This window comes from Ursus americanus, chromosome X (genome assembly GCF_024610735.1).
Source record: "Ursus americanus isolate L20-20 chromosome X, mUrsAme1.1.p, whole genome shotgun sequence".
In the NCBI taxonomy this organism is placed as follows: domain Eukaryota; kingdom Metazoa; phylum Chordata; class Mammalia; order Carnivora; family Ursidae; genus Ursus; species Ursus americanus.
The window spans coordinates 57,933,569-57,961,534 of NC_142164.1; the positions used below are offsets into that span (position 1 = coordinate 57,933,569).

The following is a 27,966-nucleotide window of genomic DNA, read 5'->3' on the forward strand; positions in this document are numbered from 1 at the left end:
ACAGGCCTGCGTGTGTGCCCAGAATCTGTGGTGAAGCAGAGCAAAAAGCAGCAAGCAGGTTATCCACTCTCAGTGCATTCCTCTGTCCCCTGCTACTCAATGCCACCTTCAGGGTCTTTTGTCCTTGGAGAGGTAATATATCCTCTTCCAAATGTATTCCTGGAAGGGGAATGTTTTCTCCCAGTGCAACTTGGGGATCCCTACATCAGGCTGTCCACTCTCATGCCTGCACCTTCCTTCTCCCCAGGAGCACACACCATGGCCCAACCCCAGCGAATGTCCTGGACCTCTATAGTCTTGGAATTTGAGCTCCACATGCTGCTTGCAAAGACCTGCAACAACACTCAGTTCCCCTCAACTCCCCAATCAGTGGTTCCATGGAGGTGTTTTTCTTGTGTGAACCTGACACACCACTCTCTCTTCCCTTCTTTCTATTTGCCCTTTTCTCTCTCTGTGGAAAGGGCCCCTTGTCATCCATGGCACCAGGGCTTTTCTCCCTTGCAATTTATGTCCACCAGCCTCACGCCTGACATGCTCTCTACTTCCAATGTTCAGATCGTTCCCCCAATCCTCAAATTGATTTCCTAGGTGTTCCAAATTATCTGACATCAATCCAATTGTGTCGAAGGAACAAAGCAAGCCCAGGGTCCCCCTAATACTCTGCCATCTTAACTCCTTTCTCGGGTCTTGCTTTTTATCCATTGTTTCACCCTATGTATTTTGACTGGAGGATTTACTCCATTGACATTCAACATAGTTATTGATATATATGTATTTATTGCCACTTTATTACTTTTTTGTGGTTGTTTCCGAAGATTTTCTCTGATCCTTTCTTGTCTTTCTCTCTTTCATAGTTTGTTTATTTTCTTTAGTAATACGTTTGTGTTTCTTTCTCTTTATTCTTTACATATTTATTAGTGGTGATATATGATTACCATTAGGTATTTAATTTTTTTTTACATTTTTTTCTTTGTCCCAAAATTTGCCAATTTAATTACAATGTGTCTTGATGTGGATCTGCTTTTGTTGATTTTGATGGGAGTTCCATGTGCCTCCTGGATCTAGATATGTTTCCCTCCCCAGATTAGGGATCCTTTCAGCCATTATTCAAAAAAATTATCTGCCCCCTTATTTCTCTAGTCTTTAGAAAACCTATAGTATGAATGTCATGTTTGATAGAGTCACGGAGTTCCCTGAATTTATTCTCATTTTGCATAATTCTTTTTTTTTAAAGATTTTATTTATTTATTTGACAGAGAGACAGCCAGCCAGATAGGGAACACAAGCAGGGGGAGTGGGAGAGGAAGGAACAGGTTTCCAGCGGAGGAGCCCAATGTGGAGCTCGATTCCATAACGCCGGAATCACACCCTGAGCCGAAGGCAGGCGCTTAACGATTGTGCTACCCACGCGCCCCTCATTTTGCATAATTGTTTTGTATTTTTTTTCAGGGTGGTTACTTTCCATTACTATGTCTTCTAGGTTACTAATTTGTTCCTCTGCTTCTTCCATCTGTAGTTCATTCCATGAGGAGTGTTTCTCATTTATTTTATTGGGCCTTTTGTCTCTGCTACGTTATCTCTATGTTAAGGGTCTCACTCATGTCTTCCACTCTCCTCAAGTCCAATGAGTATCTTTATGGTCATTGTCTTAAATTCTCTATCAGGCATGTTCCTTATATCTATTTCATTTTGATCTCTGGCCATGGTCATGTCCTATTCTTTCATTTGTGATAAATCTCTCTGTCTCCTCATTTTGTCTACCTCTGTGTCTGTTCCTGTATGTTAAGTAAATTGCTTTGTCTTCTGCTCTTAACAGTACTGACATTATGAAGATGAGGTCCTTCAGTGCTCTGCAGTTCCGTGTCCCCTGTTCACCAGAACCTGGCACTTCAGGAAAGTACCCAATGTGTGTTGCTTATACCCTGCTCATATCTCTGAGTCACTTTTCCTTTCAGTGCAGTCATCTGCATGGACTTTCTGCCTGTTGTGGGCTGTTCTTGCATTCTGTCATGTAGTGGGACCCAGGCAAGCCAGCTCTAAGGGGGCTGCCCACCATGGAACTTGGGAGTGGGGCAGAGGTATTAGCAAAATTTGTGCTGAGCCACTATTCCTATGCTGGATCCCCTGAAGCACTGCAACAGATAAAGGCAATGGTCCAGGGCAGCTGGGGCTGCATGGCTGGGTGCAGCACATGTGGCAGCAGTGCACCTGGTGGCTGGCTGGCAACAATTCATGCATTAACATAATTTTCCTTGAGTCCAGGGCCAAGGCTAGCAAGCATGGAGTGGGCGAGGTCTCAGGAGAACTCATGGGGATGGTGCACTGGTAGCAGTTTAGGTAACAAGTGTCTGTGTAGTGCCACCTTCCACAGGTGGCTCTGTGTTTATGCTGGGGTTCAGGGGAAGAAAGTGGTATCTGCCAGCTCCCTCATTTTTAGAGAAGTCCCCCAACATGCTCCAAATTCAATATCACATATCTTTTTCTCATTTGCTGCCAACATTGTGTCAATTGCTGTTTTTATATTGCCTCTCAGTACGGGCTGCTATCTCTTCAAGGGCAGTGACCCAACTATCACTTGCTTTCTGGACTCACCCACTGTTGAGTCAGGTGACTTAAAACTCCAAGCTCAATGTCCCACTGGTTATACAAACTCATGGAATTCAGCCCCTCTGTTATTTTTTTAAAGTAGGCTCTGTGCCCATCATGGAACCCAACTCGGGGCTTGAAGTCACAACCTTGAGATCAAGACCTGAGCTGAGGTCAAGAGCCAGATGTTTACCTGACTGAGCCACCCTTTTCCCTAACCATTCCACACATATCTCCCTTCCTCCTGCTGCAGTCTCCCTCCAATATTCTGTCCTTCCTACCCATTCAGATCCAGTTTCATCTCTGTATGATGTAGTTTGTTCTGTCAGTCTTCAGATCTCTCCCCATTCATTGACTTGGATGTGAATGATGTCTAGTTATAAATGTGGGACAGGGAGAGCTCAGGTTCTTCTTACTACACCATCTTCCTAAATTGACAAACACAGTGTTATTGTATTGTTAACTTTTTGAGGAAATTCCATATTCTTTTCCACAGTGGCTGCTCCAGATTGCATTCCCAACAGGGTATTAGGGTTCCTTTTTCTCCACATTCTCACCAACACTTGTTGTTTCTTGTGTTTTTGACTTTAGACATTCTGACAGGAATGAGGTGATCTATCACTGTAATTTTAATTAACATTTCCCTAATGATAAGTGATGTTGAAGCATCTTTTAATGGCAGTAAAAGGAAATAAGATGATCAGATATAGCCTCCAAAGGATACTAATAGTCTTAAAACAAAGATCTTAGATTTACAAGAAAGTTATGTAAGAGATTTTCAGAGGAAGCAAGTAGTTTCACAACATTATTTTCCTTAATTTCATTCTTTCAGAACTCAACACAAATATGGTAACAATCTCACATTGCCAAATTCTTTAAAAGTCTAGGGTGCTCAAAAGAAGGAAGCCTCTTAAAAGATACTGTATTAAAAGGTTTGGAAAATGCCCTGGATTAAAAGAATTAAATTTAAATTGTCTCATCTAATAGGCAGCTTTTCTTTAAACATATCTTTCATAATAGGCAATGCAAACAATTAAAATTAAAGATAATTTAAAGTACAAACTACATCTCTCAACAAATTAAGATACAATCACCCAGACCCTAGATAGAATCATTCCTTTTAACCTAGAACATTTTATTTAAATCAGATTAATTCCAACCATTGTACTGTGACAGGTATTATTAGTAAGTCCTTCTAGAATTTAGAGTAACCTAAAGTCAAATGGCATTAATTCTGTGGAACTTAAAAATCAGTATAAGAAAGATTTTTTTTCTTTTTAAGCTTCTAGAAAAACCTGCAACATTTGAAAAACTATATTCCATTATTTCTTTTTTTAAGACTTTATTTATTTATTTGATAGAGAGAGACAACAAGAGAGGGAACACAAGCAAGGGGATTGTGAGAGGGAGAAGCAGACTTTCTGCCAAGCAGGGAGGCTGATGTGGGGCTCGATGTGGGGCTCAATCCCAGGACCCTGGGATCATGACCTGAGCTGAAAGCAGACGCTTAATGGCTGAGCCACCCAGGCGCCCCTCTGTTATTTCTTTTAAATCATAAATGGGATGGTCTGTCTAAACCTTAGTACAGAAGCATTTAGATGTTAATATTGTTTAGATTACCATGCTAGCATTTAGCCTTATAAGCTTGTTATTAGATATGAGGTATTAACATCAATAGTTAAATGCCAGTGATAGACAAGGGGAAAACATCATATGCTGCATGGTTTGCAAAAGGAGACATAAAATTATTTAATTGCTGTGGTAGAAAGTTCATCTCTACAAGAAGAGCTAATGCCAAGCTTATTTATATGATGTGCTATCTAGTTACTTACCACAGGAATGTTATTGGGCTCAGAAACACTAATCTGCTAGAACAATTCTCCTCTGGAAAGACAGAACTGCCCTAGGTAGTCCCATGCCAAATTCTCAGTGTTTCGGTTATTCAATGGAGTCATACTGCCCCCCCACGCCAAAACTGGCAAGGTAGTTGGGATGTAGCCATTTAATCTCTACAGGGAATACCATAATCTTGGCCACAGTAACACTTGCAGTGCTATGACTAAGTGGCTCTATTAGAGTTAACAGGAAATCCTAAAAGAATATAAATAGTGTCCTCCTCCCTTAAGCAGGAGATATAAGTTCCTAGATTTCTAGGGGAAAATCAGACACAATTCCTAGAAGACATTCTCTAAATCAAAGACTTGTCCAGATACTTATGCCACAATCCCTGAGAGATGGAACATTTCAACCGTCAGGTAGGAGAGAAAACTATGTAAGAAGACAAAGAGAGGTTCAATGACCTTGATGGTCTTGGTGAGGCACATGGTAAAGGCAGCAACCATGCCAAACAGGAGCCAAATGAAAATGCCTCCTATTCCAACCAAAACAAACAAACAAAACAAAAAATTTCCTTTCCCAGCCAAACTATCCACTGGTTTGGTAGATGGTGTTTCATAGAACCATTTGAACTACTTATAAAGCACCTGCATAAAAAAAGATTAGAGTGAATGTATCAATCAGAAAAGCCTCAAATATGTCCTATGTATCTTTCTAATTTTAGTTTTCTCAGCTTTGATGTCCTCCAACTTCCCTTTTCCTTTGCAACATGAGTTCCTAGAAAGTTTCCATATATCAAAAGATATTTCCACAGATCAATGTCAAACTATGTATGATTCTGTTTGAAAATTGTCTGATGGGCAGTAAAGATACCCTTCATGACTAAGGTATTCTCATCTTACATGACTGGGAAGACTATTGCCTTCAGAAGGTGTATCCAATTTTTCCCTTAATAAACTGATAGAAAATTAATATAGTATCAAAGAAGCATTGCCATTTTCTAAAACATATTAATGACTAGTAAATCATATTGTCTCAATTCATACAATTATTCACTGGACTGAATTGATTATAGCCTAAATCAGAATTCAATTTTTATTTAAGTCTCAGGGGTGAGCATAAGGAAACCTAATTTATTACCTAGAAAGCTCATGCCTAGAATACTTAGAACAGTAACAGCATCATTAAGAAGGGATACTTCAAATACTAAACTATGAAGTTTTTCATTCACATGAAGTTCTTCAACTACAGAGAGTACAACAAGCCACAGGATCTACTGTTGCAATCAAACTACCAAACCAAAGGTTGTGAGCAATGACACATCTTAAAGGTTGAAGTTCTTTACCTGAAACATGCCATACAAGGAAAGGCCTATCCCAAATGCATTCCACATGGTTCCAACTACAGCATACAACAGAATGGTCCCTATGTTTTCAAAAAAAATGTCCAGATGGGCATAAAATATCTCAAATCAAGGACTTTTGCTAAAAGTAAATATAGGAAAAATACATCAGTGTCCATGACTGGTAGGGACTTGTCATTTAAACTATAAATTAGTTCTCCCATGATAAGACCTACAAATATTGAGAGGCAATGTTCAGGTACAACTGTGGGCATCTTACAGAGGCAAAATTTTGGAAAAGAGAAAGAATATTATAACCTCTACATTATCAATCATCTCTATGTCAGCCTTGTCAAGCCTCATGATATCAGGAAAATAGCTTCTTTTTTTTTAAGATTTTATTTATTTATTTAACAGAGAGAGAGACAGCCAGAGAGAGAGGAAACACAGGCAGGGGGAGTGGGAGAGGAAGAAGCAGGCTCCCAGCGGAGAAGCCTGATGTGGGGCTCAATCCCAGGACTCTGGGATCATGCTCTGAGCCGAAGGCAGATACTTAATGACTGAGCCACCCAGGCATCCCAGGAAAATAGCTTCTTGGTCATTTCACATTTTTTTTTCATTTTAATAATGATTGAATAAAGATATAGAGACATTTTCCTTTATAATGAAAAAAATATTTACTAATAGAATAAAATTACCCATAGTTAACAACAAGAATATCATGTGTCTATTGAAATGTAGGCACATTTGAAAATGGAAAAGATCCATTTATCAGTTCTTTTTCTCTTTTCATGATCATACTAATGGTCATCAGAGCTTAAAAAGTATAAACTGAGAACCATAATTTAAAAGTCTGCTTTGAATAATAAGAGCTGAAAAGGGCTTCAGTAATCATAACTAATTCTTCATAGATAAAGAATGATAATTAATTTGTCGTAAGGAAACTGAGGCTATAAAGGCAAGGAGATTTTTCATTGTTATACAGTAAGTATGTGACAGAGCTGGGATGACAACCCAGCCAGGTCTCCTGACTCCTATGTTCCTATAATTACCCCAAACTCTCACTTGCTCTGATTGACAGACTTGTGCTTACATTAATTCATACCACTCTATTATCAGAATACAGTCCTACTATAAAGTTTGTATTTTTTTTCTGATAGAATGATAAGGAGTATTTCATCCTGTTAGGGAAATGCAGTCACCTCCAGCAGGCCACATGGCAGCAGTTCTGTGTCTTACTCTGTATTTTTTTCCCTTTGCCATAGATTATATACCACATCATCATGCTCTAACTTACAAGAAGCCTATAGTTATAACTCTACCATCAACTCTCTTTGCTGTAGAAAAGACCTTAACAATCATCTGAGCTAATCCAACCCCTTCCTCTCTATGCTAATCCCCGCCAATACACTGCTAAAACCCTTTTCTAATATACCTGTGAATTAACTGACTACAAATTTCTCAAGGATAGAGGCTACTTTTTACATTTATCCCCTAGTACATTGTTGGCACATAGAAATAGCTGAACAGACACTTACCAAATAAATAATAAAAGAAAACCAATTGGCTCCCAAGCTAGACTTTATTTTATAATAGTTTCAAAAGTGTTTTCACATATACTTTCTTAATTGATTCTCTCATCACACCCACATAGCAATGTAAATACTGTTATTCCCACTTTAGAAATTATAAAAATGAGTCACAAAGAAGTACTTCACTCCATCTGTATCTTTGGGGTAAATACCTAGTAGTGCAATTGTTGGGTGATAGGGTAGATCTATTTTTAACATCTTTAGGAACCTCCATACTGTTTTTCAGAGTGGCTCTACCAGTTTGCATTCCCACCAACAGTGTCAGGGGGTACATATATACAATGGAATATTATTCAGCCATCAGAAAGGATCAATACTCACCATTTGCATGGACATGGATGGAACTGGAGGGGATTATGATAAGTGAAGTAAGTCAAGCAGAGAAAGACAATTATCATATGGTTTCACTCATATGTGGAATACATGAGCTATAGCACAAAGGACCATAGGGGAAGGGAGGGAAACCTGAAGGGAGAGAAATCAGAGAGGGAGATGAACAATGAGAGACTATGGACCCTGGGAAACAAACTGAGGGTTTTGGTGGGGGGATGGAGTAACAGGGTGATGGGTATTAAGGAGGGCATGTGTTGTCATGAGCCCTGGGGTGCTTTACATAACTAATGAATCATTGAACACCACATCAAAAACTAATGATGTGCTATGCAGTGGCTAACTGAACATAATAATTTTGTTTTTTAAAGTACTTCACTCATCCAAGAAATACTTATTGATTGCTTAGGTCCCAGGCACTGGCTCCTAAATTGCAGAAATATTCAATAACTCAAATTACTCTCTTTACACCATGCTGCTTCCCTCCTCATCCTTTATAAAATCATTTCTTTCCTTTACGCATTGAAATAATTTGAAAGTTCTTCATGGGAAGGATGGTGCCTTATGCAACTCCATGGGCCAAATATAATGCTCCACACATAAAAAAATATTTGCTGGATTAATAAATAAATGCTAATAAGGAAGTTTTATTTTAATTTACATTCTCTTACTAAGGTTATGGCAAAAAATCATCTGGCAGTAACATCTCAGTAAAGTCCTATTTAAACAAATGGGAATGGATGACCTATTGGGAAGTCCCTTTTGTCCTATAATCCTGATATTAACATTTCATTAGACTATTTACTGAAATAAATATATAGAGTATTGCAAAAATGATTTAAAAGAACCTTAACTATCCACAAATGCTAATCATTGTCACCCAAGACAGCATGTATTTTTATCAGGGAAGCACTGAGACCAGCAGCCCAGTTCTGGTTTATAAACTTCACAAAGCATCTTCTCTCTCTGGGCCTCAAATTTCCTAGCTATAGAATGAGATTGTTGAATGAGAATGATCCCTAGAGTTTTTTTTTTTTTTTCCTGCTCTGACAATTTATCATGCTATGAGTCTATGGATTTTGTGTGTGTCACCATTAAATATTACATTTCAGGGTGCCTGGGTGGCTCAATCCAGTCAAGCATCTGCCTTTGGCTCAGGTCATGATCTCAGGGTCCTGGGATTGAGCCCTATGTTGGGCTCCCTGCTGAGTAGGGAGCCTGCTTATCCCTCTTCCTCTGCCTGCTGCTCCCCCTGCTTGTGCTCTCTCTCTCTCTGTGTCAAAAAAATAAATAAATAAAATCTTTTTAAAAATATAAATAAATAAATATTACATTTCATAAATGGTAAAGCTTCAATATCTATAAAGTTACCTAAATTAAACTTTAGAATGCAAAACATGATTTTAGAATAAATTCATTAACAAATAAAATTTTACAGATTCTTACATGTTTTCTTGGCATCTTTTTTGGTTATGAACAAGCAAATAAATGGTCACTCAATCATAGACACATTGAACTGTTAAAGGACTCATAAGTTTTTAACATCACCAAGGTGAAAGCCAGATAAATTACTAAAGAACATAAAAGGAAGGAGGCGCTAATATAGGGCAGTAGGAGGAAGACCCTAGGCTTGCCTCATGCTTGGAACACAGCTAGATAAACATGAAATCATTCTGAATACCCAAGAAATTGATCTGAGGACTGCCAGAACAAACTGCACAACCAGAAGGAAAGAAGAGGCCACATTATGGAAGGTAGGAAATGCAGAGACGTGATTTGGGGGAGAAACAGTTTGCAGGTGCTATGGAGGGTAGGGAGCCATGGTCGCAGAAAAAGGTGAGAGGGAAAGAGAGATAAAGGAGTGCACAGGAGATCACAAAAGGAAAACACTTCCCCAAAGCCATTGACTGGGTAAACAAGAGGGGCTGATTTTTGTTAGGTGTTACAACCAGTGGGGCTCAAAATAAAGTTTTAGAGGACTGCAGCAGGGCCAGTGTGGAGCCCTGACAGTGCTGCAGTGCTGCTGTGGAGCAGGAGGGCAGATAGTCCAGGAGCAAATGGCGTGATCTAAAGATCCCCTGGGGTGCAATGGGAGAAATGGTTCCCCCTTCTTGGAGTACATCTGAGAGAGGTGGCATTACGTCTCTGGGGACAAAGGAGCCAACAGGCACCATTACCATCTCACAAAGATGCAGAGACACCTGCAGAGGGGGCTAACCTGGAAACTTGCTCTTTGGTGCACTTTATTCCAACTCCATACCCCTGTGCTTTGGTACAAATGCCCTTCTGGGATGAACGTGCATCAATCCCAGTGTGGCAAGACCCTTCCCCAGAGGACAAAATGGGTCCCTGCCATGCCAGGTCCCAAAAGTTTGGAATTTTAAAAGTCAGCCAAACTGCCTGGGATAGAACACAGGCATACTGTGCTGCTGGGTGGGCAGACAACCGAACAGACAGGGTGAAGGCAGGGATGGGAAGGAAGCCTGGGATACATTAAAGAAGATTGGTTGCTCTTCTGGGAGGGCTTCCCAGACACCAGCAGGCAGAAACTCACCTCTCTAAGGATGAGGAAAGGGAATGATGCCATTTCTTTCCCCCACCCCTTAGCATAAACTACCTTCAGTAAGCAACACAGTGACAACAGTGGCATCCTAAACAACTTATACCAAGCCCCACCCCCTGTACTCTGCAGGTGTTCCTTTTCTCTGGCAAGTGTGCCTGAGAACCAGAGCCCTGGGAACCTCCCTTGGAAGACCAACACAAACCCCTCATATATACCACATCTACTGATGCTAGAGTGCTGCATAGCTTCAGCTCTAGTGGAAATATCATCACATCTCTTCTAATAAGCAGATCAGAGCACACCTAATTAAAACTTGCCACACTCTGGCCAAGGTCCAAATACTACCCAGTGCAGGCAAGGAGAAATTCTTCAGAGGACTGATTTGAGGGAAGGAGCAGGCAAAACACAGCAGCAGAGTGCACACTGCATACACTACAGAGATTTCAGATGTGCCAGGCCCTGGACAGTATACGACCTCTTCTTTACAAAGCTACTTTTTCTTATTTAAATTCAATTAATTAGCATATAGTGTGTTATTAGTTTCAGAGGTAGAGTTTAGTAATTCATCAGTTGCATGTAACATCCAGTGCTCATTACATCAAGTGCCCTCCTTAATGCCCATCACCCAATTACCACATCCCCTCACCTACCTCCCCTCCACCAAACCTCAATTTGTTTCCTATAGTAAGGAGTGTCTAATGGTTTGTCTCCCTCTCTGATTTCATCTTATTTTATTTTTCTTTCCCTTCCCCTATGGTCCTCTGTTTTGTTTCTAAAATTCCACATATGAGTGAAATCATATGATAATTGTCTTTCTCTGACTGACTTATTTCAGTTAGCATAATACCCTCTAGTTTCATTGACATCATTGCAAATGATAAGATTTGGGGTTTTTTTTTTGATGGCTAAGTGATATTCCATTGTATATATATATATATATATATATATATATATATATATATATATATATATATACCACATCATCTTCATCCATTCATCTATTAATGAACATTTGGGCTCTTTTAGTATTTTGGCTATTGTGGACATTACTGCTATAAACATTGGGATGCAGATGCCCCTTCAGACTGTTGTTTGTATCCTTTGGGTAAATACCTAATAGTGCTGGGTCATAGGGTAGCTCTATTTTTAACTTTTTGAAGTTTAAGCTATTACTCTCAGGAGCAGAAAACATAACAGGCTTTCCTCCCACACAGAAGAAGACAAAGACCTAGACAAAATGCCAAGATGGAGGAATTTATCCCAAAAGAAAGAAAAAAAAATGGTCACAGCCAGGGATCTAATCAAAACAGATATAAGTAATACATCATAAGGATACTAGCTGGACTTGAGAAAAGGATAGACACCAGGGAGTTCCTTAACACAGACATAATAGACTTAAAAACTATTCAGACTGAAATGAAAAATGTTATATCTGAGATTCAAAACTGACTGGTGTAATGACCACAAGGACAGAAGAAGCAGAGGAATGAATAAATGATATAGAATATAAAATTATGGGAAATTATGAAGATGAATAGAAGAGAGAAATAAAAATAGTAGATCATGAATGTATCCTTAAGGAACTCAACAACTCCACAAAGCATAACAACATTTGTATCATAGAGTCCCAGAAGAAGAAGAGAGGGAAAAGGAGGCAGAAGATTTATTTCAGGAAGTTAGAGTTGAAAATTTCCCTAATCTGGGAAAGGAAACAGACATCCAAATCCAGGAGGCACAGAGAACTCCCATCAAAACCAAAAAAAGCAGGCCAGTGCCAAGAAATATCATAGTTAACTTCGTAAACCATAGAGATAGTGAAATAATCTAAAAAGCAGCAAGACAAAAGAAGCCTCTAACTTAAAAGGGAAGGCAAACAGGTTAGCAGAATATCTCTCCACAGAAGCGTGGCCGGCCAGAAGGGAGGGGCATGATATATTCAACATGCTAAATGAGAAAAAAATGCAGCCAAGAATATTCTATCCAGCAAAGCAATCAGTCAGAATAGAAGCAGAGATAAAGAGGGGCACCTGGGTAGCTCAGTCAGTTAAGTTTCTGACTCTTGATCTCAGGGCTGTGTGCAAGTCCTGTGTTAGGCTATATCCTGGCTGTGAAGCCTACTTAAAAAAAAAAAAAAAAAGAGGAGACATAGTTTCCTAGACAAACAAAAACTAATGGAGTTGGTTAGTACTAAACCAGCCCTGCAAGAACTATTAAAGTGAAATATTTGAATGCAAAGGAAAGACCAAAAGTGACAAGGACAAAAAAGATCAGAGAAAATCTCCAAAAACAATGGGGGAAAATTCATAAAATGGCACTAAGTTCATATCTACCAATAAATGCTCTGAATGTAAATGGACCAAACACCAATCAAAAGACATAGGGTATCAGAATGGATAAAAGAAAAACAAGACCCATCTATATGCTACCTACAGAGATTATTTTAGATCTAAAAAACCCAGCAGATTGGAAGTGAGGGGATGAAGAAACATTTATCATGCTAATGGATGCCAAAAGAAGCTGCAGTACCCATACTTAAAAAAAACTGGATTTTTAAGCCAAAGACAATAACAAGAGATGAAAAGGGGCGCTGTAGTATAATAAGAGGGACTATCTAACAAGAATATCTAACAATTGTAAATACTGATGCCTCCACCTTGGGAGCATCCAAATACTTAAAACAATAACAAACATAAAGAAACTCATTGACAATAATGGAATAATAGTAGGGGAATTCAATACCCTACTCACATAAATGGACACATCACCTAAGCAGAAAATCAACAAGAAACAATGTCTTTGAATGGCACATTGGACCAGATGGACTTAACAGATATATTCAGAACATTTCATCCTAAAGCAGCAGAATATACATTCTTTTTGAGTGCACTTGAGAAATTCTCCAGAATAGATCACATAATGGGTCACAAATCAGGCCTCGACAAGTATCAAAAGACTGAGGTCTTACCATGAATATTTTCCAACCACAAATCTATGAAATGTGAAGTTAACCACAAGAAAAAAAATTGGAAAGACCACAATACTAGAGGTTAAAAAAAAAATCCTACTAAACAATGAATAGGGCAACCAAGAAATTAAAGAAAGAATAAAAAATGCATGGAAAAAATACATGGAAACAAATGATAATAAAAACACCGCAGTCCAAAAAATTTGGGATGCAGTGAAATCAGTCGTAAGACAGAAGTATATAGCAATATAGGCCTACTTCAAGAAGCAAGAAAAATCTCTAATGAACAATGTAACCTTACACCTAAAGGAGCTAGCAAGGGAACAACAAACGAAACTTGAAGCCAGCAAAAGAAGGGAAATTAATAAAGATTACAGCAGAAACAAATGATATAGAAATAAACAAACCAATGAACAAACAAACAAACAAACAAAACCCCACCAGAGCAGATCAGTGAAACCAAGAGTGGGTTCTTTGAAAAAAAATAGTAAAATGGACAGGGGCGCCTGGGTGGCTCAGTCATTAAGCATCTGCCTTCGGCTCAGGGTGTGATCCCAGCATTCTGGGATCGAGCCCCACATCAGGCTCCTCCGCTATGAGCCTGCTTCTTCCTCTCCCACTTCCCCTGCTTGTGTTCCCTCTCTCGCTGGCTGTCTCTATCTCTGTCAAATAAATAAATAAAATCTTTTAAAAATATTAGTAAAATGGATAAACCCCTAGCCAGAAAAAGAAAAGAGAAATGACAGAAATAAATAAAATTATGAATATAGTAGAGATCACAACTAACACAACAGAAATACAAACAATTATAAGGGAATAACATGAAAAATTATATACCAAAAAATATGGGCATTCTGGAAAAAGTGGATAAATTCCTAAACACATATAAACTACCAAAACTGAAACAGGAAGAACCAGAAAACTCGAGCAGACCAATGGACAGCAAAGAAATTGAATCAGTAATCAAATATGTACCAACAAACAAAAGTCTAGGACCTGATGGATTCCCAGGGGAATTCTACCAAACATTTAAAGAAGAATTAATACCTATCCTTTTCAAACTGTTCCAAAAAATAGAAACAGAAGGAGAACATCCAAATTCATTCTACGAAGCCAACAGTACCTTGATTCCAAAATCAAAGACTCCACTAAAAAAAGAGAATTACAAGCCAATAATCCTGATGAACATAGATACAAAAATTCTCAACAAGTCTAGCAAATCAAATTCAACACTACACTAAAAGAATCATTCGCAATGCTCAAGTGGGATTTATTCCTGGGCTGCAAAGGTAGTTCAATATTTGCAAATCAGCCAAAGTGATACATCATATTAATAAAAGAAGATAAGAACCATATGATCTTCTCAACAGATGCAGAAAAAGCATTTGACAAAATACAGCATAGGGGCGCCTGGGTGGCACAGCGGTTGGGCGTCTGCCTTCGGCTCAGGGCGTGATCCCGGCATTATGGGATCGAGCCCCACATCAGGCTCCTCCGCTGTGAGCCTGCTTCTTCCTCTCCCACTCCCCCTGCTTGTGTTCCCTCTCTCGCTGGCTGTCTCTATCTCTGTCGAATAAATAAATAAAATCTTTAAAAAAAAATACAGCATCCATTCTTTTTTTTTAATGTTTTTTTTTATTATATTATGTTAGTCACCATACAGTACATCCCCAGTTTCCGATGTAAAGTTCGATGACTCATTAGTTGCGTATAACACCCAGTGCACCATGCAATACGTGCCCTCCTTACTACCCATCACCAGCCTATCCCATTCCCCCAACCCCCTCCCCTCTGAAGCCCTCAGTTTGTTTTCCATAGTCCATAGTCTCTCATGCTTCATTCCCCCTTCTGATTACCCCCCCTTTCTTTATCCCTTTCTTCCCCTACCGATCTTCCTAGTTCTTATGTTCCATAGGAGAGAAATCATATGATAATTGTCTTTCTCTGCTTGACTTATTTCACTTAGCATTATCTAATACAGCATCCATTCTTGATAAAAAGCCTCAACAAAGTAGGGATTGAGGGAACATACCTCAACATCATAAATGCCATATACAAAAAACCCACAGCTAATATCATCCTCAGTGGGAAAAAACTGATAATTTTTCCCTTAATGTCAGGAACAAGACATGGATGTCTACTCTCACCATTGCTATTTAACATAGTACCGGAAGTCCTAGGCTCAGCAACCAGACAACAAAAAGAAATAAAGGCATCCAAATTGGCAAGGAAGAAGTCAAATATTCATTATTCACACAGAATATGATACTCTATGCAGAAAACTGAAAAGACTCTGCCAAAAAATTGCTAGAACAGATACACAAATTCAGTAATGTCTCAGGACACAAAATCAATGTACAGAAATCTGCTGCATTTGTATAAACCAATAATAAAGCAGAAGAAAGGGAAATCAAGAAATCAATCCTATCTGCAATTGTAGAAAAACCATGATACATAGGAATAAACATAACCAAACAAGTAAGGCATCTGTACTCTGTAAATGATAAAACACTGATGAAAGAAATTGAAGATGACAGAAAGTAATGGACAAACATTCCATGCTCATGGACTGGAAGAACAAATACTGTTAAAATGCCTACACTGCCTAGAGCAATCTACATATTTAATGCAATCCCTATCAAAATACCACCAGCAGTTTTCACAAAGCTAGAACAATCCTAAAATTTGTATGGAACCAGAAAAGACCCCAAATAGCCAAAGGAATGTTGAAAAAGAAAACCAAACCTGGTGGCATCAAAATTCCAGACTTCAAATTATATTTCAAAGCTGTAATCATCAAGACAGTATGGCATTGGCTGGGGCGCCTGGGTGGTTCAGTCGTTGTGCGTCTGCCTTCAGCTCCAGGCATGAACTCAGTGTTCTGGGATGAGCCCCGTGTTGGGCTCCCTGCTCAGTGGGAAGCCTGCTTCTCCCTGTCCCACTCCACCTGCTTGTCTTCCCTCTCTTGCTGCATCTCTCTGTATCAAATAAATAAATAAAATCTTAAAAAGGAAAGACAGTATGGCACTGGCACAAAAACAGACACACAGATATGGGCCTTCAACTCTATGGTCAACTAATCCTCAACAAATCAGGAAAGAATATCTAATGGACAAAGGACAGTCTTCAATAAATGGTGCTGGGAAAATTGGATAGCCACATGCAGAAGAATGAAACTGGACCATTTTCTTACACCGTACACAAAGATAAACTCAAAATGAATGAAAGACCTCAATGTGAGAGAAGAATCCTCTTGCTGGATGTATTCTTAGGTTGCTTCCCCCCTAAATTCTGAGTGGTGGCATAACTTTTAAAACATGGGAAATGAACTTGTCCCACTTTTTCACTACCAGACAACAATAACAAGCTTCCTGTGAGGAAAAAAGTTTGCCTAAAATCATATCAGTTAGTATCTAGAATCAATCTAGTAAGATTTCTGTTTTCCCTTTTAAAGTTTTGCTTTGTCTTCTCAAATGTTGAACAAATTGGACCATTTGCAACCTAAATTCCTGTGCTGGTCCTATTCCTGGCTCCTGCTGGGAAGCCACTACTGTTTGAATATAATCACTGCAAGGAGGGGTTGAGCTGTGAAAAAAAATCTTTTTGGCAGGCATTAGGGGACAATATTCCAGCTTGTCTTCAACTGGTCTATTAAGAAAAGGGTGCCTTTCTTAACATCTGGAAAAGCCCTAGAATACCTATTGTTAATCAGCTCCCTGGGAGAGCCTTGAGAAACTGCTCACTTACCTATTTTTGCCAGAGAGACTAACATATTCAGTGTGTGATCCCCAAAGGGACCTGTACAAGCTGGTAATCCAGAGAGAAGAGGACTGTGTGAGCAAACACTATTGAACCATTATCCTGTGTTTGTTCAGTTTCCCAGCTACCATTTTCTGCCCTCAGGTCCAGTGGTGCCACAAGTTAACCCCTGAAGTTTCCAGAAGCTAGGAGCAGAGCTACTCCACAGGCAGAGGAAACAGGAGCTCCAGCTCTGCTGGTTGTGCTTGCTAAAGTAGTTAATTTCCTCCCCTGCGCAGTTGCTCACAAAAGTGGTTTGCTATCCCTGATCCTTATGATGAGGTTGTGAGATATCGATGAGGTTCAGTGGGGTGGAGTCCGGAGCCAACGACCAAGAAAGAATTCTTGAGACGTCTTTGGTGCAAAATTGGTGGTTTGTTAAAGCACGGGGACAGTACCTGTGGGCACAAAGAGCTGCTGCTCCCAGTTGTGAGGGGTGGCTGATTATATACTGTGGGGTTGGGGGAAGGTAAGGAAACATGAAGGTTGAGGAAGTACTTTCATATGTTAAAGAAGACTTGCAGGATACCAGAGGCCTTGCCATTGTCAAGTTAATGTTGTTTTTCCCTCTAGCAAAGCATTAACATTAAGATGGCTGGGAACTTCCTGGAGGCTGCAGATTATAAGGACATTTAATTGTATCTACTTTCCCCTCCGGAAGCCAGGTTATTGATAGAAATGCTTCATTCTTGTAGATTGCTAAAACATTTGCAAACAGAGGGAGGCTTAAGTCTTGCAGGATTGTGGTATCTATAGGTTAACTATTTCTTTGTCCTTTAGGGCAGCTAGGTGCCTGAGGAATGTTGCATACATCCCAGCGGGGGGGGGGGGGGTCGGTGCAGGGTGTCCGCTTATGCTTTGTATTCAGCCAGCCTTCCGCTCCCTCATCACTTAGACCTGCTACATAGTATTTAATTGATCTGTGAAAACTCCTGGAGTCTCTGATGAGAAATGCTGAGTTATTATACTCTGGAATTAAAATTAGAACCCAAAGGCAGCAAAGGGAGAAAGCTGGGACAAATTCATTGATTGACATGGAAAAGTATTTTACCCCAAGTCTTAACTCAAGGGAAGGAAAATTGAGACAGGGAAACAGAAGGGACCCCAGAGAGAGAGAAAAAACAACAACTGGTTTTTTTCCCCCTTAGCTTCTTTTCTGGCTTCTATCCTTGCTAGGACCTGCACCCCACCCCACTTTACACTTGCCCTGCAATGCAAATAGCATAGGTCCTCCTCCTAAGAGACAAAGAGTTAAAGATTCTTTAGAATAAATAACATCTAAGGAAGGACCAGGTGACAATGACTGGACAAAGCTATCCTATCTGCCTTCCAGACTACCACCAAGACCTCCGGGCTTCAAGGAGTAACACCTGGGCCCTTGTCTTTGTTCTAGTTGGTTCCTGGATGCCTGAAAGAACACGGACACCGGACCTCTATCTTCAATAAAACCCCCCAGGCCCCAAAGAGGAGACTCCCTCCTTTCTTTCTGAGTCTCCCAGACAGTCACTCCATCTGTTATCTGCACTCTCTCTCTCTTTCCAATAAACGATGCTTTCACCTCCTGCTGACTCATATTTGATTTCCATCCTGTGTAAAACCAAGGACCCTCTGAGCTGTTACTGTGGGACCCCCCTCTGGGTCCTGGGGTCCAGCCTGCCGGAATGATCTTGGCTATAATGAAAGGACCCGGAGAGGAACAGCGGTATCCCAAAATTGAGTCTGCGCAGCACAATTTGGCTTTCAGGAACGTGTAAGTTCCTCTAGGAAAAAGAGTTGGTTTAATGCTGATGTAATTCCTGTCTTGGTGCTTTTCTGTGAAATGGGTCTATTCTTCGGGGAGGAAGGAAAACTGGAAAAACCAGTTTGATAACCTGTTGATACTCTTTTCTCTCTGCTCCGAATTGCTTCAGCACCCCTGTGGCATCTGTCTGCTTCCCTGCCCCCATCTCCTGGGGAATCCCAAAGTAGGCCAGCTAGCACCAGTGTTTGCTCTTTCCTTTCCCTGGCTGGTGACTCAGATGACAGGCAGGAAGAAGGTTGCTCCCCACTCTCCTTTGCGCTACTTTAACTGACTCTGAGGCTTTACTTTCACTTTAACTGGAACTGTTTTTAGTTTGGATTCCAGACAACTTCAAAGCTGTTAGCTGACGTGAGATACTGAGTCACTCAGCTCTGAAGAAAAGGGACACTTGCTTCTTCCCACTGAAAGGTGTTCTTAGGCGACTAAGAACCGAGGGAAGCGTCCGTAGAGGTCATTAGTCCTGAAGTGTAGCCATCCTATAGAAAAATTCCCCCATGATAATTTCTGGCTTGCCTAGGGATGCACACATGAGGTTTGATCATCCAGTGCTGAGTCCCCACAGTGGTTTTAGACTGCAGCTGGGAGAAACTGAGACACGTAAGAGAGAAAGATGGGCCCATTGGTGATGCTGGGCAAGTTCTCCCAGGGAGCAGCACATTCCATCCACCTCTTTCTTTCCCTAGAACAGTCCAGACTCGTAGCTCTCGCTTTCTTTCTTTGCTTTTTGTCCACTACCGGATGGATGTCTCCTGTTGGCAATTCTGGGATGCTGGAATTCCGTTGGGGATTGCTGGCCAATCCCATTATTAAGGATCAAAGCTCCAGAACAGAGAATGGTTCTGATGACCTGGCTTGTACCAGTTTCAGGCTTATGGGGGAGGAGACACGAATCAGGCTGGAACTGTGTCAAATGTTGAAGAAGGAATTTATACCTAAAGTCGTTTTTTATATTTTGCATACCGCACCCCCCTTACTATGCATGGCTCTATAACCCTGCTTTGTCTGCTCTCTCTGAATTTTTACATTTTTTTGCCCCTTGAAGCTGTCTACTCCACCACTTCTTACAAAAACACTGAAAATTATATTGTCTGGAGGAATTAATAGTCTTATATAGTTACCATAGGATTCAACCACAGTGGGCTTCCATATCCTTAAGAGATTATCTTCCCTTTTGGTTTCTTGGAAACACCATCATTTGTATTTAGCTTGCATGACTGGAACCTCAACAGCCTCTAACCTCATACTCTGCCCCAGAACTCTGGCATTCTAGTCATTTTTTTTGTTTGTTTGTTTGTTTGATTTGGCTTTTCTAGGATTCTAGGATCCTAGGTTTCTAGGTTTTCTAGGATTTCTAGGATTCTCTCTTTTAAACTACAATTGTACTTTTACCAAAGGTAGTACAATTGGCAGATTATGCTGTGACAAATTAGACCCCATTTTGTTATGGTTGTTCTGTATGTTATCATACATACCCCCTCATCTTGTCACCCCAGCTTAAATGCCTTTTAAAACATTTGCTTTGCCAAATCCTATACTCAGACTTGACAAATCTCCATTCGTCTGCTCATTTGTATTACAGGCCAGAATGGCGGCTACAGTGAGCATTCCAACAGATTCCCCATTAAAATGTTTGCTACATAATTGGGCACAATTTAAGCTGGATAAATTGATAAATCTGAAGAGGAAGAAACTAATATTCTATTGTAATAAGGCTTGGCCTCAATATCACTTGGGGGACCAAGAAACCTGGTCCACAAGTGGGACTTTGAATTACAACACCATTTTACAGCTTGATTTATATTGTAAGAGGCAAAGGAAATGGAATTAAGTACCTCATGTTTTGGTCTTTATGGTCCTGTATCAGGACCCTAGATTAAAAGGCAATGTTAAGTTTCTGGGGCCCAAGTTCCTAAATCAGCAGAGGGACCTGAAATCCTTAAACTGAATTTGACATTTGATCTGATTTGGGAAGACCTACAAATCTTATTGTCTCATTGCTGCATCGTAGAGGAAGGAATGAAATGATGCATACTCCAGCCAGTTAATTATGATAAAGTAAGAGAAGTAACTTAAAGAAAGAATGAAAACCCAGTTTTCTTTTAACGTAGGTTAATGGAGCCTTTCCAGAAATATACTAATATAGATCCCAATTCTCCAGAATTGTTGACTGTGCATTTTATCCTACAATCTGCAGCAGATATTAGGAGAAAATTACAAAAGGCAACTGCTGGACCCCAAACTACTATGAACCAATTGTTGGATATGGCTTTTGCTGTATTTAATTAATAGAGACAGAGCAAACAAGGAGGAGAAGTTTGTCCAAAATATGCAGCATGCCTAGCTGTCAGTCATGGCATTGGGAACCCTGCCACCCCAGGATCACCCAATATGGAAGCCTGTGAAGCTGGAGTCTGGCAAAACCAGACTAGAGCCCCCAGCTTGCAAAAATTTGGGCTCTAATAAATGTGCCTTCTATAAGATGGATGGCCATAGGAAAAAGGATTGTGCACCTATCCTTCCTCCTGCCCACCATGGGCACAACTTGCATAACTGGCTTCTATACCATAATCTGTGCCTCTGGTGCCATTGGCTCCTGCTCCTCCTGATCTTACTATCTAAAAGTAAAGAGCACCCTAAGCTGTTAGGCCACCTCCTTATGAGGTTCAAACTGGAACACCTTCCAAATCAACATGAATTGAACCAAGAACCCCCTTGGACTTAAACCACCCACTTCAGATTTCCCCACAAGTACACCAAACAAAATTGACAGTTGGGAACAAATGGATTGACTTTTAATGGACACTGGTGCAGTATATTCCATATTAAAGCTAATTTCAGTTTTTAGTTTAAATAAGAAAGACATGTCTTTAAATTTATCAACATTGAATATAATACTTTTATTTTACCAAGGTTTACTAAAGGTCAAATAAGCTCATGTGATCTCTTGCAATTTGTCAGCAAAAAGATGACTTAAATGTTGGTTAATTTTGTCTGTCTCATAAGAGTTTTCATGGGTAATTATTAAGAACAAGTAGGTTGAATAAATAAAAAGGTTTATAGACTGAGACCGGGAGCTCCCGGAGCGTGCACAGGGCGGCTGGCGGCTGGCGGGCCACCTGCACGGGGGAGCGGGTGGACTCGCAGTCAGCACCCGCGAAACAGCAGACTGAGACCCTGAACCGGGTGCACGCGCCACCAGGCTTCTCACGGAACTCCGGAATCACGGTGTGCTCACCGGGCATAGACTGAGACCGGGAGACCCGGGAGCGAGTGGGGCGGCCGGTGGCTGGTGGCATTAGAAACACAAAGGACAGAGACGCGCCAGCCCTGGAAGTGAGGGCAGGGACGCCGGGTGTGGGGCGCACATCCCTGGATGCTGCAGGGTTGAGCAGCACCAACAGTAACAGAGTTAAAGTGGCCAGAACACCAGTGGAGAACGGGCCGCAATCCCTCTGTTATGTGACAATGCAGCCTCTGCTGCTCTGACTCTCAGAAGAGGCATAGCCGACCACCAGGGAAAGCCGCCAGAGAACAAAAGCCTGGAAATACCGGCTCACAGCGTGCCCATCCCCATCCCCCCTTGCGGGGGACACGGAGACTCTACCCAAACAGGGTTGCCTGAGTATTGGTGCGGCAGGCCCCTCCCCCAGAACACAGAAGGCAGGCTGAAAAATCAAGAAGCCCACAACCCGGGGCGCCTGGGTGGTGCAGTCATTGAGTGCCTGTCTCCGGCTTAGGGCGTGATCCCAGTGTTCCAGAAAGGAGTCCCTCATCGGGCTCCTCCACTGGGAGCCTGCTTCTTCTTCTCCCACTCCCCTGCTTCTGTTCCCCGTTCTTGCTGTCTGTCTCCCTCTCTCAGATAAATAAATAAATAAAATCTTTAAAGAAGAAGCCCACATCTCTAAGATCCCTATAAAACAAGGGGCACGGCCTGGGACCCAGTCAATAATTTGGGCTCTGGACAACCCCGCAACCTCTCCTCATCAGAATGACAAGAAGGAGAAGCCCCCACACCAGCAAAGAAAAGACAGTGAGTCTGTGGCCTCTGCCACAGAAATAATGGATATGGATGTAACCAAATTATCAGAAATGGAATTCAGAGTAACGATGGTCGAAATGATGAGTAGAATTGAAAAAACTATTAACGAAAAGGTTTCTGAGAATATAGAATCCCTAAGGTCAGAAATGAGGGCGAATTTGACAGAAATTAAAAATTCTATGAGCCAAATGCAGGCAAAACTAGAGGCTCTGATGGCCAGGGTCACCGAAGCAGAGGAAAGGGTTAGTGAATTGGAGGATGGGTTAATAGAGGAAAAAATAAAAATAGAAGATGCTTTTAAAAAAATCCATGTCCACAAATGTTGGCTACGGGAGATTACTGACTCAATGATACGATCCAATGTTAGAATCATCGGCATCCCCGAGGGGGTGGAGAAAAACAGAGGTCTAGAAGAGATATTTGAACAAATTGTAGCTGAAAACTTCCCTAATCTAGCAAGGGACAAACATTCGTGTCCAAGAAGCAGAGAGGACCCCTCCCAAGCTCAACCACGCCAAACCTACGCCACGTCACGTCATAGTGCATTTCGCAAATATTAGATCCAAGGATACAGTATTGAAAGCAGCCAGGGCAAAGAAATTTCTCACGTACCAAGGCAAAGGCATCAGAATTACGTCAGACCTGTCTACACAGACCTGGAATGAGAGAAAGGGTTGGGGGAGCATTTTTAAAGCTCTTTCAGAGAAAAACCTGCAGCCAAGGATCCTTTATCCAGCAAGGCTGTCATTCAGAATTGATGGAGAAATAAAGACATTTCAGAATCACCAGTCATTAACCAATTTCATAACCATGAAACCAGCCCTACAGGAGATATTACGGAGGTTCTATAAAGGTAAAAAGGCCCCAAGAGTGATACAGAACAGAAAGTCACAGCCAATACAAACAAAGACTTTACTGGCAACATGGCATCATTAAAATTCTATCTCTCAGTACTCAGTCTTAATGTGAATGGTTTGAACCGTCCTATAAAATGCCACAGGGTTGCAGATTGGATAAAAAGAAATGACCCATCCATTTGCTGTCTACAAGAGACTCATTTTGAACCCAAAGATGCATTCAGACTGAGAGTAAGGGGATGGAGTACCATATTTCACGCAAATGGACCTCAAAAGAAAGCTGGGGTAGCAATTCTCATATCAGAAAAATTGGATTTTAAACTAGAGACTATAGTTAGAGATGCAGAAGGGCACTATATTAATATTAAAGGAAGTATTCAACAAGTGGATATGACAATTATAAATATATATGCCCCCAACAGGGGAGCAGCAAGATACACAAGCCAACTCTTAACCAGAATAAAGAGACATATAAATAAAAATACATTAATAGTAGGGGACCTCAACACTTCACTCTCAGAAATAGACAGAACACCCTGGCAAAAACTAAGCAAAGAATCAAAGGCTTTGAATGCCATACTCGACAATTTGGACCTCATAGATATCTATAGAACACTACACACCAGAACCAAAGAATACTCATTCTATTCTAATGCCCATGGAACATTCTCAAGAATAGACCATGTTCTGGGTCACAAAACAGGTCTCAGCCGATACCAAAAGATTGAAATGATCCCCTGCATATTCTCAGACCACAACGCTCTGAAATTGGAACTCAACCACAAGGAAAAATTTGGAAGAAACTCAAACACTTGGAGACTAAGAACCATCCTGCTCAGGAATGACTCAATAAACCAGGAAATCAAAAATCAAATTAAACAATTTATGGAGACCAATGAGAATGAAAATACAACAGTCCAAAACCTATGGGATACTGCAAAGGCAGTCCTAAGGGGGAAATACATAGCCATCCAAGCCTCACTCAAAAGAATAGAAAACTCTAAAATGCAGTTTTTATATTCTCACCTCAAGAAGCTGGAACAGCAACAGAGGGACAGGCCTAATCCACACACGAGGAAGCACTTGACCAAAATTAGAGCTGAAATCAATCAAGCAGAAACCAGAAGTACAGTAGAGCAGATCAACAGGATTAGAAGCTGGTTCTTGGAGAGAATCAATAAAATTGACAGACCACTGGCAAGACTTATCCAAAAGAAAAGAGAAAGGACCCAGATTATTAAAATTATGAATGAAAAAGGAGAGGTCACGATGAACACCATTGAAATTAGAAGGATTATTAGAAATTTTTATCAACAGTTATATGCCAATAAACTAAGCAATCTGGAAGAGATGGAATCCTTCCTGGAAACCTATAAACTACCAAGATTGAAACAGGAAGAAATTGATTTCTTAAACAGGCCAATTAATTATGAAGTAATTGAGTCAGTGATAAACAACCTTCCAAATAACAAAACTCCAGACCCGGACGGTTTTCCTGTGGAATTCTACCAAACATTCAAAGAAGAAATAATACCTATTCTCCTAAAGCTATTTCAAAAAATAGAAACAGAAGGAAAGCTACCAAACTCATTCTATGAGGCCAGTATTACCCTGATCCCCAAAGCAGGCAAAGACCCCCTCAAAAAGGACAATTACAGACCGATTTCCCTAATGAATATGGAAGCCAAAATCCTCAAAGTTACTTGCTAATAGAATCCAACAGTTCATTAAAAGGATTATCCATCATGATCAAGTGGGATTCATACCTGGGATGCAAGCGTGGTTCAATATTCGCAAATCAATCAGCGTGATACATCATATCAACAAGAAAAGACACAGGAACCATATGATGCTCTCAATCGATGCCGAAAAAGCATTTGACAAAATACAGCATCCTTTCCTGATTAAAACCCTTCAGAGTGTAGGAATAGAAGGTACATTTCTCAATCTCATAAAAGCCATCTATGAAAAGCCTACTGCAAATATTATTCTCAATGGGGAAAGCTGGAAGCCTTTCCCTTAAGATCAGGAACTCGACAAGGATGCCCACTCTCGCCACTGTTACTCAACATAGTACTAGAAGTCCTTGCAACAGCAATCAGACGACAAAAAGGGATCAAATGTATTCAAATCGGCAAAGAAGAAGTCAAAATGTCTCTCTTCGCAGATGACATGATACTCTATATGGAAAACCCAAAAGAAGCCACTCCCAAACTATTAGAAGTTATAGAGCAATTCAGTAACGTGGCGGGATACAAAATCAAAGCTCAGAAATCAGTTGCATTTCTGTACACGAATAACGAGACCGAAGAAAGAGAAATTAGGGAATCCATCCCATTTACAATAGCACCAAAAACCATACGTTACCTTGTAATTAACTTAACCAGGGACGTAAAGGACCTATATTCTAGAAACTATAAATCACTCTTGAAAGACATTGAGGAAGACATAAAAAGATGGAAAGATATTCCATGCTCATGGATCGGAAGAATTAACATAGTTCAAATGTCCATGCTACCCAGAGCAATCTACACTTTCAATGCTATCCCGATCAAAATACCAAGGACATTTTTCAAAGAACTGGAACAAATAGTCCTTAAATTTGTATGGAACCAGAAAAGGCCCCAAATCTCCAAGGAACTGTTGAAAAGGAAAAACAAAGCTGGGGGCATCACAATGTCGGATTTCAAGCTGTACTACAAAGCTGTGATCACAAAGACAGCATGGTACTGGCACAAAAACAGACACATAGACCAATGGAACAGAATAGAGAGCCCAGAAATGGACCCTCAGCTCTTTGGGCAACTAATATTTGATAAAGCAGGAAAAAACATCCAGTGGGAAAAAGACAGTCTCTTCAATAAATGGTGCTGGGAAAATTGGACAGCCTCATGCAAAAGAATGAAACTTGACCACTATCTCACACCATACACAAAAATAAACTCCAAATGGATGAAAGACCTCGATGTGAGACAGGAATCTATCAAAATTCTAGAGGAGAACATAGGCAACAACCTCTACGACATCGGCCAAAGCAAACTTTTTCATGACACATCCCCAAAGGCAAGAGAAACAAAAGATAAAATGAATTTATGGGACTTCATCAAGATTAAAAGTTTCTGCACATCCAAGGAAACAGTCAGAAAAACTAAGAGGCAGCCCATGGAATGGGAGAATATATTTGCAAATGACACTACAGATAAAGGACTGGTATCCAAGATCTACAAAGAAATTCTCAAACTCAATACACGAGAAACAAATAAACAAATCAAAAAATGGGCAGAAGATATGAACAGACACTTTTCCAATGAAGACATACAAATGGCTAACAGACACATGAAAAAATGTTCAAAATCATTAGCCATCAAGGAAATTCAAATCAAAACCACACTGAGATACCACCTTACGCCAGTCAGAATGGCAAAAATAGACAAGGCAAGAAACAACAATTGTTGGAGAGGATGTGGAGAAAGGGGATCCTTCCTACATTGTTGGTGGGAATGCAAGTTGGTACAGCCACTCTGGAAAACAGTGTGGAGGTCCCTTCAAAAGTTAAAAATTGAGCTACCCTATGATCCAGTCATTGCACTACTGGGTGTTTACCCCAAAGATACAGATGTAGTGAAGAGAAGGGCCATATGCACACCAATGTTCATAGCAGCAATGTCCACAGTAGCTAAATCGTGGAAGGAGCCGAGATGCCCTTCAACAGATGACTGGATTACGAAGTTGTGGTCCATATATACAATGGAATATTACTCAGCTATCAGATAGAACGAGTTCTCAACATTTGCTACAACATGGACGGCACTGGAGGAGATAATGCTAGGTGAAATAAGTCAAGCAGAGAAGGACAACTATCATATGATTTCTCTCATCTATGGAACATAAGCACTAGGATGATCAGTAGGGGAAGAAAGGGATAAAGAAAGGGGGGGTAATCAGAAGGGGGAATGAAACATGAGAGACTATGGACTATGAGAAACAAACTGAGGGCCTCAGAGGGGAGGGGGGTGGGGGAATGGGATAGGCCGGTGATGGGTAGTAAGGAGGGCACGTATTGCATGGTGCAGTGGGTGTTATACACAACTAATGAATCATCGAGCCTTACATCGGAAACCGGGGATGTACTGTATGGTGACTAACATAATATAATAAAAAAATCATTATAAAAAAAATAAAAATAAAAAGGTTTATAGGTCAAACTTTTAAATAGCTTTCAGAATTTTGGTAACCCAAAATTTTGAAGTTTTGCTC

The 27,966-nt window shown here is 40.5% G+C and overlaps 1 pseudogene; it reads right to left on the bottom strand.

Annotated features, from left to right (window-relative positions):
- LOC148106917 (sodium/hydrogen exchanger 2-like) overlaps positions 1 to 19,617 on the bottom strand; it is a 97,455-nt pseudogene extending 77,838 nt beyond the window's left edge.
- Positions 19,618 to 27,966: the final 8,349 nt, after the last annotated feature.